The sequence below is a fragment of the Trachypithecus francoisi genome, unplaced genomic scaffold, assembly GCF_009764315.1.
Source record: "Trachypithecus francoisi isolate TF-2019V2 unplaced genomic scaffold, Tfra_2.0 Lachesis_group2, whole genome shotgun sequence".
In the NCBI taxonomy this organism is placed as follows: Eukaryota; Metazoa; Chordata; class Mammalia; order Primates; family Cercopithecidae; genus Trachypithecus; species Trachypithecus francoisi.
The window spans coordinates 100,021,899-100,037,931 of NW_022681465.1; the positions used below are offsets into that span (position 1 = coordinate 100,021,899).

At 39.4% G+C, this 16,033-nt stretch overlaps 1 non-coding gene across 1 annotated transcript; it reads right to left on the reverse strand.

Annotated features, from left to right (window-relative positions):
• Nucleotides 1-14,485: 14,485 nt before the first annotated feature.
• Nucleotides 14,486-14,592, reverse strand: LOC117066163. Its single transcript, XR_004430163.1, has one exon. It is a non-coding gene; the product is annotated as a U6 spliceosomal RNA (small nuclear RNA).
• Between the last annotated feature and the right edge of the window lie 1,441 nt (nt 14,593-16,033).

Below are 16,033 nucleotides of genomic sequence, written 5' to 3' on the forward strand. Positions count from 1 at the left end.
TCCCAGCACTTTGGGAGGCCGAGGCAGGCAGATCACCTGAGGTCAGGAGTTTGAGACAAGCCTGGTCCTGATGGTGAAACCCCGTCTCTATTAAAAACACAAAAATTGGCCAGGTGGGTGGCAAGTGCCTGTAGTCCCAGCTACTTGGGAGGCAAAGGCAGGAGAATCGCTTGAACCCGGGAGGTGGAGGTTGCAGTGAGCTGAGATTGTGCCATTGCACTCCAACCTGGGTGACAGAGTGAGACTCTGTCTAAAGAAAAAGAAGAAGACATAGAAGCAGCTAACATATGAAAAAATGCTCAACATCACTAATCATCAGAGAAATGCAAATCAAAATCACCACAATGAGATACTGTCTCACACCATTCCTAATGACTTAATAAAAAGTCAAGAAACAACAGATGTTGATGAGGCTGTGGAGAAAAGGGAATGTTTATACACTGTTGGTGAGAATGTAACTTAGTTCATCCACTTGAAAAGCAGTTTGGAGGTTTCTCAAAGAACTGAAAACAGAACCACCATTTGACACAGCAATTCCAGTACAGGGTATATATCCAAAGGAAAATAAATTGTTCTACCAAAAAGACATATGCACACATATATTCATCACAGCACTATTCACAATAGCAAAGACATGGCTCAATCTAGGTGCCTATCAATGGAGGATTAAAGAAAATGTGATACATATACACCGTGGAATACTATGCAGTCATAAAAAAGAACTAAATCATGTTTTTTGCAGCAATATGGATGCAGCTAGAAGCCATTATCCTAAGTGAGTTAACTCAGGAACAGAAAACCAAATACTGCATGTTCTCACTTATAAGTGAGAGCTAAACATTGGATACTCATGGACATAGACAGGGACAATAGAAACTGGGGACTACTAAAGGTGCAGGGTGGGGGCAAAAGGGACAGAAGTTGAAAAACTAACTACTGGCTGCAATGCTTGGTACCCCAACTTCAGCATTATGCACTGTATTCAGGTAACAAACCTGGACATGCACTCCCTGAATCAAAAATAAAAGTTGAAAAAGTAAAATAAAAATAAAGAACAAAATTAAGCAAGCGAAAATATATTCAAGAACAAATGAATGAAAAATAATCCCACTACAAAGGCAATACAAAAAATAATAAACTCAACCGAAGGTAAGTAGAAATAAAAATCTGGATAAAATGTGTCATTTTCTAGAGTTGACTCCCAAAGAAAGGGGAAAAAAGTCAAATAGGATAATTTCTAAAAGAGATGTAGGAATACATATGAGCTACTCCCTAAAAACATCCTTTGGCTGGGCACCGTGGCTCACACCTGTAATCCCATCACTTTGGGAGGCCAAGGCAAGTGGATCACAAGGTCAGACTTTCGAGACCAGCCTGGCCAATATGGTGAAACCCCATCTCTACTAAAAATAGAAAATTTAGCCAGGCGTTGTGGCGGGAGCGTGCAGTTTCAGCTACTCGGGAGACTGAGCCAGGAGAATCGCTTGGACCCAGGAGGAGGAGGTTGCAGTGAGCCAAGATGGCGCCATTGCACTCCAGCCTGGGTGACAGAGCAAGACTCTACCTCAAAAAAAAAAAAAAAAAAAAAAATCTTTTATTGTTATGTTATTTTTTTTTTCCTATTCAGATGAGTTTAAATAGTGTTGGGGTTATCTGTTCCACAATAGTTTCATAAAAATCAGCTATAAAACCCAATTTGGACATCACATTCTTTAGGGAATCAAATTATGGTTAAAGTAGCATTACAAATCAGTGTGAGGAAAAATTAAGATTATTTATGTAATGGTATAAGGAGAACTGTGTAGTCACCTGAGGAAAAAAAAATTCAGTCAATGCCTTGCTTGTTACATTAAAAATATGTTTAAGAGAAATCAAAGATTTAAATGTAAAACATAAATAAAAATACCAAAATAAATTATAAAATGTTTTTGTTTGTTTGTTTGTTTGTTTGTTTTTGAGACAAAGTTTCACTCTTGTTGCCCAGGCTGGAGTGCAATGCTACGAGCTTGGCTCACTGTAACCTCTGCCTCCTGGGTTCAAGCAATTCTCCTGCCTCAGCTTCCCAAGTAGCTGGGATTACAGGCATGCATGCCTGGCTAATTTTGTGTTTTTAGTAGAGATGGGGTTTCTCTATGTTGGTCAGGCTGGTCTCAAACTTCCTGACCTCAGGTGATGTGCCCGCCTCAGCCTCCCAAAGTGTTGGGATTACAGGCATGAGCCACCGCACCCAGCCTATAAAATGGTTTTATAATCTCAGAGCACTAATTGCTTCACTATGACACAAAACCTAGAAACTATTTTTAACTGAAAAATTAGAATACATAAAAGTCAAAATTTTCCTGTAAAAATAGACCATAAACAAGATGATAAATAGAAAAATTATTAACTAGGTAAAAATACTGGTAGAAATATAACAAACAGCCAATTTCCTTAATATTAATATTTAAATAGTTCCTAAAAATCAATTTTTAAAAATCCAAATACCCATCAGAAAAACAACTAAAGACACAGTTCCAAAGAAGTAAATACACATGGCTCTTAAACACACAAAATACCATTCATAATGAGAAAAGTGTAGATTTAGGCCAGGGGCAGTGGCTCACACCTGCAATCCCAGCACTTTGGGAGGCTGAAGAGGGGGGATCACCTGAGTTCAGGAGTTTGAGACCAACCTAGCCAACATGATGAAACCCCGTCTCTGCTAAAAATGCAAAAATTAGCTGAGCATGGTGGCAGCAACCTGTAATCCCAGTCACTTGGGAGGCTGAGGCAGGAGAATTGCTTGAACCTGGGAGGCAGAGGTTGTGGTGGGCTGAGATTGTACCACTGCACTCCAGCCTGGGCTACAGAGTGAGTGAAACACCATCTCAAAAAAAAATAAATAAATACATGAAGAAAAAGAATAAGGAAAATGTAGACTTAAACTATCAAATGCTTTTCTTCATCTATCAAATTGGCTGTTGTGAGTTTGTGGGGAAATATGCAGTCTGTCATACATTTTTGGGTGGAATGGTAAATTAGTGTAATTTCTTTGGATAGAAATTCATGAATAATAACAAAAATTGAAATGAGGCTGGGAAGCAGAGGTTGCAGTGAGCCAAGATCCTGCCATTGCTCTCTAGCCTGGGCAAACAGAGTGAGACCGTATCGCCAAAAAAAAAAAAAAATTGAAATGAATGTTCACATCTAGATTATGTTTAGACATGTGAAATTGACACTGACAGTTGATTTTAATAGGAAAACATGGGAATAATCTAGATATCCATCATGAGGAAACTAGTTAAATAAAACATGGAACATCCAACTTTGGAATACCATGTAACCATTAGAAGAGAAGAAGTCCCCCTAATCTGTCAGATGTAGAATAAGCTCTGAAGTATATTGTGTTAAGTGGGAAAAGTAAAGAGGAGTAGGACGTGTAAAATGCTACACTTTGGTGGGTTTTTCTAAACCCACAAATATAAAACTAACATATTGAATAAGAATGACTCATGGAGTGAAATCACAAAGCAACTTTATTTTGTGTCCCACTGACCCACTAAAATATACTCAGTGGGGAAGTTCTCCTGATTCTGAATGAGAATTCAGAAAGTTTTATAACTTTTCTAATCACTTGAGAAATACACACTTTTATATCACTTTAGATCATCAACTTCATCTCAATTAAGAAATTGAAATGCCCAGTCTCATGTCATAGTCAAAGCTGCCAACTCAAAGTTACTCTTACACTCCTCCCCCAGGTAAGGCTTGTTTTTTCTAGCTGGACATTTCTGCTAGTCTTTTCTCACCACTCGAGGGTGAAATGACAAGAAGTAAGAGAGTGTGAAAGTAAGAACTTGACTCTACTGTCTTAAGATAGCTTTACACTCTGTAGGTATGACAAGTATTTAAAGCTTACATTTTTACTTAGTGGCAGGATGACCAACTTACCCTGGGTTTCCCAGGACTTTCTTGGTGTTAAAACTGAAAGTCTCAGGTCTCTGAAACACCCTAAGTTCTGGGCAATGCGGGATGGCTGGTCTTCCTACTCAAGGAACACCGTTATTGCTTTTTGGAGGCATCTCCCTCACCGATGGAGATACTTCACCTGCATTCCCTTGATGCATACAATGATGGACTCTTAGGAGCACTGCCTATTCTTCCTCCTGGGAAACTTGCAGTTCACTCTCAGCTTTTAACTGCTAAACTCTCTTGCCCATCTGGATAGACTATTGTGCGTGTGCATGACTGCTCTGGTTTGAATGTGTGATCCCTCCAAAATAAATGTTGAAACTTAATCTCCAGCGTGGTAGTGTTAAGAAGTAGGGTCTTTTGTGAAGTGATTCAATCATGATATCTCCTCCCTAGCTAATGGGTTAATGCCCTTTCAAAAGAGGTTTCAAATTCCAGCACTTTGGGAGGTAGAGGCAGGCAGATCACCTGAGGTTAAGAGTTCAAGACCAGTCTGACCAACATGGAGAAACTCTGTCTCTACTAAAAATAAAAAATTAGCCGGGTGTGGTGGCACCTGTAGTCCCAGCTACTCAGGAGGCTGAGTCAGGAGAATCACTTGAACCCAGGAGGTAGAGGTTGCGGTGAGCCAAGATCGTGCCATTGCACTCCAGTCGGGGCAACAAGGGCAAAATTCCATCTCAAACAAAGAAAAGAAAGAGGGTTCAGAGAGTGTGTGCCTCTCTTGCCCTTCCTTTTTCCACCATGCGAGGACATAGCAACAAGGCACCGTCGTGGAAGAAGAGAGACCAGGTGCTCAGCATACACCAAACCTGCCAGCACCTTGATCTTAGATTTTCAGCCTCCAGAACTGTGAGAAATAAAAATATATTGTTTTTAAATGACCCAGTCTTAAGTATTGGTGTTATGGCAGCACAAATGGACTAATGACCTTACAAAACTTTCTCTTTCTCCATCTCTATCTCTATCCATCTCTCCTGCATGGCTCACATCTGCTGCAGGAAAATCACTCACACATATTTTGCCTTGACAAGCTCTGAGCATGGAAACCCAACCCACACGGCCCACACTCCCATGGCTTCACTATCAGTAGCCAGCCCATCTGTTGCCCCTGGTTCTCAGGCGATAGTGAAACACTGTTCTTGGTGTCTGCCACTCAGCAAGGCTACAAATCAAACTCTCAAAAGTACTGCTGTGGAAGGCTCTTCTCTCTAGGCCTGACGTTGGTAGGAAATGCAACATACAGCACAGTTTTATCCAAAGAAATTATCTTCACAATCATAGCTCTATTTCACTTTATTCTTTGCCAGTAGCCTACCATTGCATATCCTCAGTCTGGCTAAGAAATTTAAGGCTCATAAAACTGGTTTCTGAGTGTTTCCATTGAAGATTTCTATTTTTATACGGCACTCACATTGGTATCTGAATATCTAATATCTGTCATCTTAGAGTCTTAGCTGAAAGTATCATCTTAATATCTTATTTCCGTGCTTACATACACATAGAATAGCACTAGAAAGATATATGAAAAATAACAATTGCTTCCAGAGTGGGGAAGTAACTGGCAGAGAAAGTAAGGGAAGAAGACTCATTTATCACATTTTACATTCTTGTATCATTTGAATTTATACACTGTGCATATATTACCTGTGAAAACACTGATGTGAGTTAATGTTTCTAAAAAGGGAAAGGTAGAATACCCATGATTAAACCTGTATAAATATAATTGCCAAATTTTCATTAAAATACCCACGAAATTAATAATAATTAATAAATGTGCTTCTATGCAGGAACAGACAGATGAATCAATACAATGGAATAAATATAAAGTACCAAAACAAGTCTTAGGTTACATATGAACTTACTATTCAATCAAGGTGCACCTCAAGTCAACAGGGCGCGATGGATTATTTAGTAAGTGGTGCCTAAGCAACAGGCCAGCCATTCGGATAAACTTAAAATGTGGTTTATGGCTCATAAACCAAACTAATTTCAAATTGATTAAAAATTTTAATGAAGGGAATAAAATCATAATAGTAGTAGATAAAAATACAACTGAATAGTGTTACAATCTTAACGTGGGCAAGGACAAGTATGATACAAATAGAGAGGCTATAAAGGAGAAGTGGGGTGGTTAGATAAAAATTAAGACCTTCAAATGTCCCAAAATATACATAATGCAAACAAATAAAAAGATCATGCACACATAATCTATAAGACTATATACAATAATGTTAACAGTAGTTTGTTTTCATGGTGGTATTACACATGATTATAATTTTGGTTTTTTTCTTATTTCCTTGTTTTTTCTTGAAACTAATATGCAATACTTAGTAACAAACTTATTTTAAATTACATTGAAAGTAATGAGCGATGCAACAGTCAAAAGGCTCACTATAGAAACAGTATTTTCCAGTAAAATATGAAGATAAAATACGTTTGCTCATGTAAAGGAAATGTCTTTTTTTTTCTTTTTCTTTTTTTTTTCTTTTTTTTTGAGACAGAGTCTCGCTGTGTCACCCAGGCTGGAATGCAGTGGCATGATCTCAACTCACTGCAACCTCCAACTCCTAGGTCAGAGGGATTCTACTGCCTCAGCCTCCCGAGTAGCTAGGATTACAGGCATGCGCCACCATGCCAGGCTAATATTTGTATTTCTAGAAGAGACAGGGTTTCGCCATATTGGCCAGGCTGGTCTCGAACCCCTAACCTCAGGTGATCTGCCCATCTCGGCCTCCCAAAGTGCTAGGATTACAGACGTGAGCCCCTGTGCCCGGCCAGAAATGTCCTTATAGCAGGTTATTTATCCCAGTGGGCCTATTCCTAGAGCTTGCCGTTTCTCATAATGAAAAAAGGGCTGAAACTTGAATCCTTTTATGTGCTTACTTACTTTGAGCTGATGTTAATAGAACAATGTCCACAATAACATAGGAGACAGGATCTGTTGATGAATCTGAAATTGGAAGCTCTGGTATAAGCACCTCCCAACAGAACGCTATTGTGGAGGGTGAATGCGCTCTAACTGATTTACTCTTTCACACCCAGGTTCCGTTTCTCGACTTATAGAAGAGGACAAGGGAGATATTTTAGCCAGAAAGTTAGAGAAGGAGAAATGATGATTCCTCTACTTTAAAAAGTCAACATTTTCAGTGTTCAGAAATTCTAACGAATACTATATTCACAACAGAAAAGTAACCTATGTGATAAAGTACTAATAAGGATGACAAAACAGATATGAACATGCTACATTAATCGCAGTGACAGTGACATTTGCTGAGTGCCTATTATGTGCCAGCTGCTGTGCTGTATGATTTATAAACATTATCCTTAGCCAAAAGTAACTTCTTAAAAAACAAACTTCTTTACTGGTTACTTTTCAAAAAGATAATTCCATGAAAATTAGATTTGGGGCCTGTCTGTCACATTATCCTGAAAATTATTGCTGTTGAGTACAAACATAAATAATTACCAAAGTCCTAATACCAATTATAACTTCCCTAAGGAATTGGGGACTATAAATGAAGATCTTTGGGACTATATAGTTTTCCACAGTGAACACAAAGGGGTCAAACACTTAGATTCCTGCAATGGTGATGACGATGGTGATGGTAATGGTGATGACGATGGTGATGGTAATGGTGATGGTAATGGTGATGGTGATGGTGATGGTGATGACGATGGTGATGGTGATGGTGATGGTGATGGTGATGACGATGGTGATGGTGATGACGATGGTGATGGTGATGGTGATGGTGATGCTGACAATAATGATGATGCTAGCTAGTACTTAAGGGCCCTCCCCGTATGTCAAGCACTCTTCCAAGTGTTTTACATGTATGAATTAATTTAATCTACACAACAACTCTATGAGGAGTTACAACTATTACCTGTTTTAAGAGAATGGAACTAAAACATAAAGAAACATTAAGAATTATCCCAAATCATGCAACTAGCAAGTGACAATGCTGGTAATTTAATGCAGACAACCTGACTCTAGAGTTCTTATACAATGCACGGTGCCGGCCGGGTACGGTGGCTCACACCTGTAATCCCTGCACTCTGGGAGGCCGAGGCAGGTGGATCACCTGAGGTCAGGAGTTCAAGACCAGCCTGACCAGCATACCGAAACCCTGTCTCTACTAAATATAAGGAAAAAAAAAACAAGAAAAGAAAAATTAGCCGGGTATGATGGCGCATGTCTATAATCCCAGCTATTTGGGAGACTGAGGCAGGAGAATCGCTTGAACCCCAGAGGTGAAGATTGCAATGAATCAAGATTGAGCCATTGCACTCCAGCCTGGGCAACAAGAGCAAAACTCCATCTCAAAAAAAAAAAAAAAAAAAAAAATATATATATATATACACACACACACACACATACATACATACTGGGCCTTGGAGTCTGACCCCAAATCTCAGAGCCCAGTAGGGTGGTGGGATGATCTAGTTATCAGATTCTTAGAAATAGGTCTGCTTCCTTTTACTAGCATATCAAAATGAATAATTGAAACAATATTTGGACAAAATTACCCCTCACTCAAATATGGAATTAAAACTTGAAGAGTGGTGCCTAAGTTGCTGAGATAATTGCCTTGGGGTTTCTTTAGCCTCTAGCTAGAAGACACTGACCTAGAAGGCCACATTCTCTTGAGTGCCTACTTTCTCCGTGACTTTCGAGCCAGATTTTCACTTTATGTAATTGTTCTTACCCTGGGAAAGCTAGTTTGCTTCTTGTCTAAATCAGGAAGGCAGTGACTGAAATGACAGCATTGTAGAAATATAGAATATACACACTAGTATACACAGTAGAAATATGAATTTTACTACACACCCATATGTTGTTTCGTAAAACAGTTAAGTCCATGTCATATAATGATTAAGGGCATGGACTCTGCAAGGTAGATAGAACAGGCTTTCAATGGTGGCCCTCAACTTATTAGCTCTGAGACCTTGAGGAAGTAGCTTAACCTTCCAAAGTCCCAGTTTTCCCATCTTCAAGATGGGGATAATACATACCTACTTCACAGAGTTGTTAAGAGGGTCAGATGAGATAACATATCTAGTTCCATTACTGGAGCATAGTAAGTGCTATCATTGTTGGCTGCTGTTATTTTCATCATCATCACCTTCAACACCTTCATTATAATCAGTCAAAACCTGCTCTGTTGTCAGCATTCTTCCACATTCAAAGTGATTTCCTGTGTGGCTGTCATCCTTGCTTTTCATTATTAACTAAAGTTGGCCCTCGGTATCCAGGGGACTGGATTGGTTCCAGGATCCTCTCAGATACCAAAATCTGGGATGCTCAAGTCTGTGATACAAATTGGCATAGTGTTTGCATCAAAACCATCCACATCCTCTCTTATACTTTAAGTCATCTCTAGATAACTTATAATATCTAATACAGTATAACTGCTATGTAAATAGTTGTTATACTGTATTGGTTTTTTGTTTGCAATTTTGCTGTTGTATTTTTTTTCTTGAATGTTTCAACCCACTGTTGGTCAAAATCCTTTAAATTTGTGGATGTGGAGGGCCGAGTCTAAAGATAATGAGAGGTCGAGATGCAAAACAAAGTGTCCCATCAGGCTATTGAATTTTCCATCTAAAGCACCTTGTAAATTTAAGGGAACAAAGAAAAGAGAAACAAGACACGATGATGATGAGGAAAGCCCATCCCACAGAGGATCTTGTGGCCCAAGCTCTTGCAATAAATGCAAAGCACATAAAATGGAATGTCCCCTTATGTCACAGCGAAAAACTGTAACATAAATACTTTTGTTAGTTGGTTTTATTCTACGGATGTTTTTGAGAATTTGTTGTTGAAACAGCCAATTCACTCCTGAAAAAAAAACTTTTGGCAGTACTCAAAGTGTCAACTAATTAGATCCAAATTACAGCTGAACATTTTGAAATATATGCATCACCCACGTGAATACTGAGTGAATTTATTATAAATAGAAATTCAATTGCCGTGAAAGAAGGATACAATGGCATGGGAGTAAACTAATTTGTGAGCTTTTATTAAACACCTTATTAAGAGCTCCCGTCACAAGGGACAGTATACAATGGATTAAATGATGGTTATTCCAATGCTGTGCTCAGGGAAGGCACTCTGCGTTGAGTCACAGAACCACTGGAGGTTTTCTTTCATATGGAACTCGATTCTAATCCTATTTTGGCTACCAAATTTGTAAAGCTTAAAAGTCTCTTATCCTTTTTATAAACTGGGCCCCCAACCTGTGGGCCTAATTCTCTCTGCAAACTTCTTTAAAACTGAATGTGAATGATTTGAGGTGATGCCACCCATTCTCATTCGTGGTAGCCACAATTTTTCCTTTGAGCTCAAGGGGAGACTTCACCCAGTTGAGCTACCTGCTTGCTTTGTAGATGGTCAGTAACCAGAGCCTTGGTTTGACCTTTTGGGATTTCAGTTCCTGTCTTTGAACAAGATGAACTTTCAGTGAGTCATTTGCCAAAGTATATCATGGTATGTATTATAGATGACAGAATTCTAGACTGTTCATAAAAATTTTAAAATGTGGCCAGGCGTGGTGGCTCATGCCTGTAATCCCAGCACTTTGGGAGGCCGAGGCGGGTGGATCATGAGGTCAGGAGATCGAGACCATTCTGGCCAACATGGTGAAACTGCGTCTCTACTAAAAATACAAAAATTAGCCAGACATGGTGGTGCACGCCTGTAATCCCAGCTACTCAGGAGGCTGAGGCAGGAGAATCCCTTCAACCAGGGAGGCGGAGTTTGCAGTGAACCAAGATCGCACCACTGCACTCCAGTCTGGCAACCGAGAGAGACTCCGTCTCTAACTAACCAAATAAATAGATAACAAACAATGTAAACAACCAAGCAGACATGTCTGTCTCTTCATTATAAGGAAGAACTCTGTAACTTTTAAAACCAGCCAGCAATGAATCTGCCTGTTCTGTTAGGTAGTGAGTGCCCCATCACTGGACTCTGTCAGCCCAAGACCATTAAACCAGCTGCAAAAGGTTTGAAGAAGAGGCTTTGGTATAGACTGGTAGGCTTATTAATTTTCTAGGGCTGCTGTAACAAAATACCATGAACTCGGTGGCTTAAAACAACAGAAATGTATTGCATTACAGTTCTATTAGTCCAAAATTGGGAGGGCCATGATCCCTCTGAAGGTTCTAGGAAATAATCCTTCCCTGCCACTTCCTAGTTGCTGGCAGCTCCTAGAAATGCTGGGCATTCTTGGCTGGTAGCTATTTCACTCCAGTCTCTGCTTCTGACTTTATGTGGCCTTCTTCCATCTGTGTGTGTGTCTCCAAATCTGTCAGTCCTTATAAATACACCTGTGATTGGTTTAGGGCCCATCTCAATCCAGTAGGACTTCATTTTAACTTGATTACATCTACAAAGACCCAATTTTTAAATAAAGTCACATTCATAAGTATTGGGGTTAGGACTTCAACATATTGTGGGATGAGCAGTAATAGTTGGGAAGATATAATTAAACCACACGTAGATATGACTAGTTGACTGATATAATGATCCCGCCTATGGTGAGATTTTAGGAGTTATATAAATCCTCTCTTACCAAAATGATGTCATTAATTTGTCCAACAATCATTAACTAGCTTCATTCTCTAGTACTATTCTATTTTTCAAAAACATGACATCTTACTAATGCTTTAAGTCTTGTATTTTATGGATGCTTGGGGAACCTTAGAAGATGTTTTAAGTCAAAGCCCAGAGTACAGAGTGCTATAACTACTGTGTCTTTTAGTTCATGCTAACATTCGCTGGCCTCACATTTGCTATGTATTCAGAAATACAAATACCGATTACAATACCACACATGAGTTATATGTTGAACATGAGATAGAATCAATTTCTAAAACACGATTAGTTTTAATGATAAACCAGAGCTTAAAAATTAGCCCTATATTTTCCTGTAGAAAATTACAGACTGAGGGCCGGGCACAGTGGTTCACGCCTGTAATCCCAGCACTTTGGGAGGCTGAGGCGGAGAGATCACAAGATCAGAAGATCAAGACCATCCTGGCTAACACGGTGAAACCCTGTCTCTATTAAAAATATAAAACATTAGCCAGGCATGGTGGCAGGCGCCTGTAGTCCTTGCTACTTGGGAGGCTGAGGCAAGAGAATGGCGTGAACTTGGGAGGCAGAGCTTGCAGTGAGCCGAGATCGCAACCACTGCACTCCAGCCTGGGTGACAGTGCTAGACTCCATCTCAAAAAAACAGAAAGAAAGAAAAATACAGAGTGAGGTCAGTCGCAGTGGCTCACACCTGTAATCCCAGCACTTTGGGAGGCCAAGGCAGGTGGATCACCTGAGGTCAGGAGATTGAGACCAGCCTGGCCAACATGGTGAAACTTTGTCTCTACTAAAAATACACAAATCAGCAGGGTGTGTTGACACGTGCCTGTAGTCCCAGCTACTCAGGAGGCTGAAGCAGGAGAGTCGCTTGAACCCAGGAGGCAGAGGTTGCGGTGAACTCAGATCGCATCACTGCACTCCAGCCTGGGTGACAGAGCAAGACTCAGTACCCACCCCCACCTCCGCAAAAAAAAATTACAGACTATTCTCTCTGGTGAATCAAAAAACAGTTTTCATGACTTAAACCTAGTATCTTACTCTAATCTGTATGCATCTTGATCTAAAAATGCAGCATTTTGGATACATACACTTAGGTGATTTGGCTTCATTGTTTCGTTTTGATAGACAGCTTTCGTATCTCTCTTCTATAATTTAGTCTAGGACTTCTCAACCTCTGCACTATTGATGTTTTGTGCTGGATAACTTTTTGTTGTGGGAGCTGTTCTGTACATTATACGATGTTCAGTAGCATCCCTGGCCCCTACACACTAGATGCCAGCAGCACCTTTCCTGCCACCTCCACCCAATGTGACAACCAAAAAGGTCTTCGAATATTGCCCAGTGTCCCTTGAGGGGAGGTTGGGCAATATCATCCAAATTTGGGAATCACTGCATATTTGATTAAAATTAACTATATATTTTTTTAATAGTGACAAACATAGCATTGTTACATCATTGCAAAAACCTTGATGTCTGCCTGCACCTGTATGTTTATTGCAGCACTATTCACAATAGCAAAGACTTGGAACTAACCCAAATGCCCATCAGTGATAGACTGGGTAAAGGAAATGTGGCACATATACACCATGGAATACTATGCAGTCATGAAAAAGAAAGAGTTCATGTCCTTTGCAGGGACATGGATGAAGCTGGAAACCATCATCCTCAGCAAACTAACACAGGAACAGAAAACCAAACACGGCATGTTCCCACTCACAAGTGGAAGTTGAACAATGAGAACGCATGGACACAGGGAGGGGAACATCACACACTGAGGTCTGTCAGGGATTGGGGGAAAGGGCAGGGAGAGCATTAGGACAAATACCTAATGCATGTGGGGCTTAAAACCTACATGACAGGTTGATAGGTGCAGCAAATCACCATGGCACATGTATACTTATGTAACAAACCTGCACGTTCAGCATGTGTATCCCAGAACTTAAAGTAAAATTTAAAAATAAATAAATAAAAACCTTAATGTCTGGCTTAATAGAAGACAGCTGGATTCTCATGTCTACCACTTCTTTAATTCTGCTGATATATGTATAGTTAGAAAATGGAGGAGTATTTTAACAACCTTTTCAAATAGTTGTGGATGTTTTTCTTTAATATTACCCCAAAATCACCAAGTAGTAGTTTCTTAAATGTTGCTTGTCAGATTAAAATTCTTCTGTCTTTCACTTCGAATGGATCTTTCACCCATGCATTGATCATTTGGAGAATACTGGTTCACTGAGTTACCTTGTTCTTCCCAAATTTGACATGTTTTGTTATCAATGTTATTATTATTTTAATATTTTAAAAAATTACAATTGTTAGCTGGACACAGTCAGGTTTACCTGTAGTCCCTGCTACTTGGGATGCTTATGTGGGAGAATTTCTTGAGCCCAGGAGTTCTAGTCCACCCTGGGCAACATAGTGAGACCCCTTCTCTAAAAACATTTTTTTTTTTCCAAATCACAATTGTTAACATCACTGATCTTATCAGCAAAGCCTTAAGCATTAGGATGTTGTCAAGCCCACAGTGGTGAATATGAATTTTCTGATATTCTAATTTTCACTTGAAAGCTTAAATGTTATCACTGGCAACAAATACCGCTGGTTGTTTTCCTTGAAGTGACAGACTCACTTCATTAATTTTTGAGAAAATGTCTGACAAATACTCAAGTAGGAATAACTATAATTTTTCTGTCAGTTGTTCTTTCAAGTAAAAAAAAAAAAATGTGTATTGTGAAAAACGACTCTTCAGCTTGTATCTCGTACAATTAAACATGCACTTCTCCTCACACCGACCGTCATACTTCAGCATGCAGCCACAGCGCACAGTGTTTTCTGTGCAGTTCCCGTTTTGTCACACAGAATATTTTTAAAGTGTACATAATGGTTGAGATTTAAGAAGTTTATTTTAATGCTGTTTCAAAGACATTCTTTTTTAAAAATATAGAAGGCTTCACAGATGTGTATGTCATCCTTGCATAGGGGCTGTGCTAATTTTCTCTGTATTATTTTAATTTTAGTATATGTGCTGCTGAAGTCAGCACTCAAAGACATTCTTAAGTGAAACAGTGAAACTGTTGGTTTTTTTTTTTTTCTGCAAGAGCCTTGTGGTGAAGAATACAGTATCTGCTGGCATAGTTTTATGCTGCTGTTATGGTTTACACTAAAGCACAAACACCATTGATGTAAATATCAACACAATGAGAAAGGCTTTTATTAGTAATACTAATATTAATAATACTAAGGCAAACGATGTCTTAGTATTACTATAAGAGCTAGTTTTGACCTTGGGGATCCCCAGAGGCCCAAAGACTACACTTTGGGAATTGCTGGTGTATGAAGATCATTTCGCTCCACACTTAACCTGAATGATATAGAAAATATCTGCTGACAGACTTGCACAATAGTAGATACACTTCTTCAAGGTAGAATTTAGTATATTCTAGGAACTGCACGTAGCATTCCAGAAACATACCTCTCACTACCAATCAAAACTGTCGAAAGACTACTGGGCACGGTGGCTCATGCCTGTAATCTCAGCACTTGGAAAGCTGAGGCAGGTGGATCACTTGAGGTCAGGAGTTCGAAACCAGCCTGGCCAACATAATTTTTGTAAAAATACAAAAATTAGCCAGGTGTGGTGGTGGGTGCCTGTAATCCCAGCTATTCGGGAGGCTGAGGCAGGAGAATCACTTGAACTCAGGAGGCAGAGGTGGCAGTGAGCTGAGATCATGCCACTGCACTTCAGCCTGGGTAACAGAGCAAGACTCAGTCTCAAAAAAAAAAAAAAGAAATTGTTGAAAGACCTGTTTACTCTCTTTTCAAGAGTCTCAGAGATTAGAAATATTTCTACAACATTTTAGTTGGTCTTGATGGAGCTGACAATTAGGTACTTTCCTATATATTTTTTGAAACCGTTTCCACATTTGGCCTAGACCCTCTTGGAGTAATGAGTTTCAAAACCTTTTGTGTGAGCACTACTTTCTGGGATTTGTAGAAAACTTGATTCTCTTTTTTTTTTTTTTTTTTTGTCTCAAAGAATAGATCCCAGTTCCAAGGCATTTGGTAAGGAAGTATGCATACTCCCAATGTCTAACACAATGCCTTGTTCAAATTAGGCACTCAATAAATATTTGTTGACTATAAAACCTAACTGATTGACCTCTTTTACAATCTTGGTAGTTTTATGATCTGATGATAGGACTTTCAACCTTCATCCATTTAGACCGGAGAGGGCAATTTTTTAGAACCCTGGAACATTTGAAGGTGAAAGTAAGGCTCTTTATTGAAAACAGAGTGATTAAGGAAACATCTGCATACTGAAGAGTAAACCCACCCCTTCCCCAAGGCCTTTCCAAAACGCTGGCTGCCAGTCTTTATGCACACCCCTACCGTCAGGCAACTGAATGATTCTGTCTGAGAAAGCTGATAAGCCCAAGAGATAAATCTTAAAGATAACTGGCTTTCAGGACTCCACAAAGAACC